The sequence below is a fragment of the Euprymna scolopes genome, chromosome 41 (genome assembly GCF_053919585.1).
Source record: "Euprymna scolopes isolate OS-2025 chromosome 41, ASM5391958v1, whole genome shotgun sequence".
Classification (NCBI taxonomy): Eukaryota; Metazoa; Mollusca; class Cephalopoda; order Sepiida; family Sepiolidae; genus Euprymna; species Euprymna scolopes.
In genome coordinates, this window is record NC_136522.1 from 64364840 (window position 1) to 64371771 (window position 6932).

At 34.9% G+C, this 6932-nt stretch overlaps 1 pseudogene; it reads right to left on the reverse strand.

Annotated features, from left to right (window-relative positions):
• Positions 1 to 6162: 6162 nt before the first annotated feature.
• Positions 6163 to 6264, reverse strand: LOC145266810 (U2 spliceosomal RNA; annotated as a pseudogene).
• Between the last annotated feature and the right edge of the window lie 668 nt (positions 6265 to 6932).

Here is a 6932-nt window from a genome sequence, read left to right on the forward strand (position 1 = left end):
ACCGGGCCCAGGCTGTGGTGCCCTGAACACCTGCCGGACCAGACCTTGGAAGTTCAATAGCCTTTATTTCCATATCCGCATCAGTCCTTATTGAGTGTCTGTTTGCTGTTTTAGGCTACAGCACGCCTTCTTTGTTATCGAGATACACGCTGATGGTAAAATATGTATTTCATTACCTATCAAGTAATGCCTGCGCTTGAAGCTTGTTATAGTAAGGAAAGACTTTGCACGGAGACAATCCCATTCTCTGAACAACTGCCACATTGAACCAAAAAGAGGAGCAAGTCAAGATCATTAGATGCAACAGTCGCCGCAGGTTTTATATCAGGGTTTTCCTTCTCCTAAAGAGGTTGCCATCACCACGGCTTACGGAGCCCTCTCCACCCATCATGCCATTTGATCCATGACTGGGACTTAGGTTGCTGGGCACCAGAGCATATTCCACACGCCGGTGGGTCATGTATGCCCCAGCTTACAGAGCCTAAGCTCCTCTGGAGGTTTCTGTCAAAATAACCTTGGCCCATAAGGCAGTGAAGGTCCAGTTATACGGCACAGGACACTCACCATTCATCAGAGCCCCGTCTGCGTGGCAGTGGTCACGACGTGCACGTGGAGTTGATTTGTCTGGGAGAAGCACAGTATGACGCTAAGACATCTGTGTGCTTTTAACACACGTCCATACCAGACATTGACCACATACATACATACATACATACATACATACATACATACATACATGATGATTGCAACGTCTTGTCAGATGAGTGCCACTCCCTCAGACACTTAAAGTCTATGAGGCCCAAAAATGTTTTTTCTTAGTCCTACCAGTGAATTCACACGCTCAAGCAGACATGACACTGAATACAGCATTGAGATCAATTATTACATGCTTCCAGCATTTCAAGCCTCCACACGTCACAACTTTTCCATCGCCGCAGGACCATTTTTATAGACAAATGCCTGAGAGAGTATCTATACACAGATGATGTTACAGAGTCTTAGCTTTATACGACAGCTAAGTCTCTCTCTCGGTTCAAAATGTTGAGATCCAGCAACAAGCAAGAGCAAGATAGCCAGCAACAAGTTAAACTGCAGGCCAGCTTAATGCGGGTACTGGTATCCCGCTTTATGGTTTTTTTAAATCAGATATTTGCTTCTCCTAGAAAGGTTGCGTTCACCACGGCTTACGGAAGCCCTCTCCACCTCAACACATACATACATACACACACACACACACAAACACACACGGTGCTAGTTGGCCGTTGACCCCGAAAAAGGGTTCGTTCGCCCTTTGGAAGGTCTTGTTTTTAATCCTTCAGGGAGACTAGCCACCCTCCTCATTAAACAAGTCTGGTGAGGGAACCAGTTCAGTCACCGGTGATCCGACCATGAGGCAGGTAGTACTGGGTTACATAGTATCAGTAGCATATGACATGACCTGACATACATACATACATACATACATACATACATACATACATACATACATACATTTAAAGAGGCGGGTGAAATTGATATTATAGATGATCCAACAATGTTTTCATTGAATAAATAATATTTTTGACTACTTTATTCATCTGTTTTTAATATAAATTATTTTTATGTATATACAATGAATATACAGATATTTCAGCACTTCTCAATTTAACTCTATCGTCGACCTTCAAATGAAATGTGTTATGCGATTTCCCATAGAATAGCTGTACATCTCAGTGCTCTAAAAATATTAGACTATCTGCCAGTATTTTTTCATGAGACTTATTTACCTTTACTTTATATATTATTTTAAAGTTTTTCGTTTTATATAATCGTTTTAAAACAATTATGTCTTCTTTTCGGGACGTTGAATATAAAATGAAAAAAAAACAACAAATTTACACAATTTTCTAATTTTAATTCAAACGAGGCCGAAAAGCTGCTTCAACGGCTTGCAATATCAACGATGCGTTTGGCCCAGGAACCGCTACTGAGCACACAGCACAATGGTGGTTTAAGAAATTTCGTGGCGGCGACGAGAGTCTTGAAAATGATGGGCGTAGTGGTCGGCCATCAGATGTTGACTACAATCAATTACTTGAAGCCAATCCACGCCCAGCTGTTTGAGAACTTGCTTCTCAATTAGATGTAACGTATACGACGATTTCCAACCACTTGAGAGAGATTGAAAAGAGAAAAAGAACTTAATAAAATAGTGCCTCACGAATTTAACGACAGCCAAAAGAAACGGCGTTATGTAGTGTTATCTTTCCTTCTTTTACGCAACAAGAACGACCTGTTTCTCGACTGGTTTTTGACTTGCGATGAAAAGTGGGTTCTTTACGACAATCGGCGACGCTCAGATCAGTGGTTGGACACCGACGAAGCTCCACGACACTTACCGAAGCCAGAGATGCACTAAACGAAGGTCATGATGATGTTTGGTTGTCTGCGACTTATCTCATCTATTACAATCTTTGAATGCAGGTGAAACTATTACGGCGGAGACGTAATGTCAACTAATGGATAAAATTCATCATCAACACCATTCAGCATTAGTCAATAAAAAAAGGCCCAATTCTCCTCCACGATGATGCCCAACCTTACGTTGCTAAACCGACCCGTCAGAAGTTGAGCGAATTGAACTATGAAACTCTTTTTCATTCTCCACACTCTCCAAACCTCTTATCTACCGACTAACACCTTTTCAAGAAACTCGACAACTTTCTGCATGAGAAATGCTTCAAAAACCCTAAACGATATAAAAAAAAAAAAAAAAAAAAAAACTCATTGGGCGACTTCATCACGACCAGAATGCAACATTACTGGCATAAATACACTTGTTTTGCATGGACAAAAGTATGTTGATTCTGATGGTGCTTATTTCGATCAATAAATTTTTGTTTGGGCCAAGATAGATTCATCGGAATTTAAAAGTTAAAAATCGCAAGACCTTTCTTGTCAACCTGATATTATTACTTTCGACATCAGGTAGGTAAAACTCATTTTTTTTTTTTTTTCGTTTTTTGATTTTCGTTCTTATGCCGAGAAAAGCACCACAACTAGAATAAATTGAAAAATAAGAAACCGATTTACAACTGTTATTGAAAGAGGTGGAGTTAGTTCGAAATTTGGGAAGACTTGTCGTTCAGAATCCAGGGAACACATCACATATAATTGACAGTGAATAGAAAAAATTGGGGAATATGAAACCGAAATTAGAACTCTGTAAAAAAAAAAACATGTTTCGCTTTAAACACTTCATAAAAAAACACTTCATAATGCGCTAAAAAACAAAAGTTTTCGTTATGTCTGAGATTGAAAGGATGGAGTAGTACCAAAATAACATGGTGCTGAAAGGCGTTGCCCCTTGTCTCCCCTTGTCTCCCCTTGTCGCAGGGTCAAAAGAATCCACAGGGACGGGCTTTGTGGGCGTATCGAAGGTGTGACAATGATGTTATTTCTAATCAGCAGCCTATCCTTTTCGAAGTGTCCTAAAAAATTAAAAATAATGATAAACGACAACAGCAACAATAACAACAACAGCAACAATAACAACAACACCAACGACAACTGCTTCAACAAAGCAGCAACAACAACAGAAACAACAACAACAACACCATTTATTGAAATTGAATAATGGAAGAAAAAAACGTCAGTTTTTGTGATCAACTAATTCTAGCATGTGATTGGATGCAAACGATTGTTAGGATTCATTTCAGGTGAATTTTTGAAGGAGCGGCAATTCAACCGGCTGTCAGAAATGAACTTCCGGTTGCTAAAAGATTGTGTTAATATTGTACTACTACTACTACTACTAATAATAATAATAATAATAATAATAATAATAATAATAATAATAATAACGAACTCCTTGGAAATCAGGTACATCATCACCTTACTCCAGAAGTCAGTTCTGCTTGGTTCAGCAAACATCCTGCGCCAAGTGCTTTCCAGCTAATTGACTCCGACTATTCTCATTAGCTTTGGTGTAAAAGCTCGCTCTTTAATGGGCAAACCAGTGTAAAACATCACAACATTTTGAAGTTAATGTAATAATAATATTTATAATAATAATAATAATGATAATAATAATAATGATTTTATTTTTATTATCATTATTATTGTAATTAGCACTGCGATTATAACAATAATAATAACACTAGTAATAATAATAATTATAATATTAATAATAATGATAATAATAACACTAATGATAATAATAATAATAATAATAATAATAATAATAATAATAATAATAATGATAATAATAATAAAATAATATTAATAATAATAATAATAATAATAATAATAATAATAATAATAATAATAATAATAATAATAATAATAATAGTTATAATATTAATAATAACTAGCGGGACCTGTGGAAATTCCCCAGCAGCATTTTTCATATGTAATAAATTCTTTGATATGGTACTAATTATGTCAATAATTTTTCATCATTTGTAACTCACCATTTCGCACATCTTACTAAAATAATAACTTTGATGTATTGTCTGGGCTTATTATTTTATTATAAACACACTGATCAGTTCAATCACATTTCACCATTTTTCGTTATTCTTGGATATCTTACTAATTTCAACAATATGTTTTATAATGTAAACCATCCTCATCGCCCTCTCTTACTTTGATATATTGTCCGGACCGATTATTTCATAAAAACACAACTATTTCTTAATTTGCATTTCATAATTCTCGGATATGTTACTAATTTCAACAATTACTTTTTATATTTTTTGCTCGTATCAATAACCCCACACTACTAAAATAATACCTTTGATATATTTTCTAGGCTGATTATTTCAAACACACTAATCAATTAACTCACATTTCGTCATTTTTCATAATTCTTAGATATGTTACTAATTTCATTTTTCATAATTTAAACCCACATCATCGCCCCCTTACTAAAATAATAACTTTGATATATTGTCTGGTCTGATTATTTCATTGCAAACACACTAATTCATTAAATCACATATTATCATTTTTCATAATTCTTGGATATGTTACTAATTTCGACAATGATTTCTCATAAATTTAACACGCCTTATAGCCTCCTCCTTACTAAAATAATAACTTAGATATATTTGTTGTGTAGCTTATTTCATTACAAACACATCGATCAAATAACTAACATTTCATTTTTCATAATTCTTGGATACGTTACTAATTTCAGCAATCATTTTTTATAATTAAAAACCCACATTATACCCCTCCCCTACTAATATAAGAACTTTGATATATTGTCTGGTCTGATTATTTCATTACAAAAACACCAATGAAATAACTCATATTTCATCATTTTTCATAATTCTTGGATATCTTACTAATTTCGACAATAATTTTCACAACTTAAACCCACTATGTCGCTCCCCCTTACTTAAATAATAACTGTGATATATTGCCTGGGATGATTATTTAATTACAAACACATCAATCAATTCCGGGTATTCTCATAGTATATATGTTCCACCTATCTTATCAAATCCCAGGCGACGCCGCATATTCTGCTAGTATATATCTTTCACTTATCTAATTCGATCCTGGGCGACGCTGGGTATTCTGCTACTATATGTTTTTCACTTATCTCATTCAATACTGTGCGATGCTTTCTGCTAGTAAATATTTGCGCTTATCACATTCAATCTCGGGTCTGACTTCATGTCCGCCACCCCACTGTTAAAAAAATATACAGGAAATAAAGTAATGTTTTAATCGTAAACTGTTTCAGCCATTCCCGGAACTGGTTTCACATCCCCCAACCCACAGCTAAAAATATACATGAAATAATGTAATGTCTAAATAGTAAACTGTTTCAGCCATTTCCAGGACTACTTTATATCCCGCATTCCACTGTTAAAACTATACATGAAATAAAGCAATGTTTAAATCATAAACTTTTTCAGCCATTCCCGGGACCAATTTCTTATCTCCCATCCCACTGTTAAAAAAATATACATTAAATAAAGTAATGTCCAAAACGTAAATGGTTGTAGCCATTTCCGGAACCGACTTCTGGAGAACAGATGGTATTTATTTGCTCCCCCACTGAGCAAATTAGGCACAAGGCCGTTTTTAATGTGAGGTAAAAACCAGCTCCCCTAAAAGTAGGCAAAAAGGGGGCACTCTGGTTACCAAAAATAATAATTGTCCCAGTATAGAGGGTTTCCCCTCCATTGACTGGTACAAATTATCCCAAGTGCAGTATCTGCCGGAACAGATACTACACTTTGATCTTGGCCAAAAGGCCAAGAAAGACAAATCATTTTTATTAGCTTTGCCTCAACAGCGACACCAATTTTATTTTGTTTTATTAGGAATTTGCTTTTAAGGGGTGACAAGTTTTATTTGGAATATTCCACTTTCCTTTTTTAGGGATGCACAGCATGATAACGGACGGAGCGATAAGCGTAGTAGTAGTAGTAGTAGTAGTAGTAGTAGTAGTAGTAGTAGTAGTAGTAATAATAATAATAATAATAATAATAATAATAATAATAATTTATCAGCAATGGAAAATTAAGTTTTGAACAAAAACTAACCAAAAAATAAACAATTGAAAAAATCGTTTTTAGCATTTTTTTTCTTTTTTGTAACTTTTGTGTTTTTCATCTTGGATTTCTTCATTACAGCCATTTCGTTAATGGGATGACAATTTTATGATTTTATGTGTTCATAAAAATATTCTATTCTCATCAATTCGTCATTCCATTCGATGTTATCAACAAGAAGTTAATTTTGTACATGATAAACCTGGGGTTTATCTTGTACAAAATAAATTTTTTGTTGGTAACATCGAATGGAAATAACATCTGATGAATTAATGAGAATAGGAGATTTTTATGAACACATAAAATCATAAAATTACCATCCCATTAACGAAATTGCTGTAAAGGAGAAATCCTAGATGAAATAAATACGTTAAAACATGC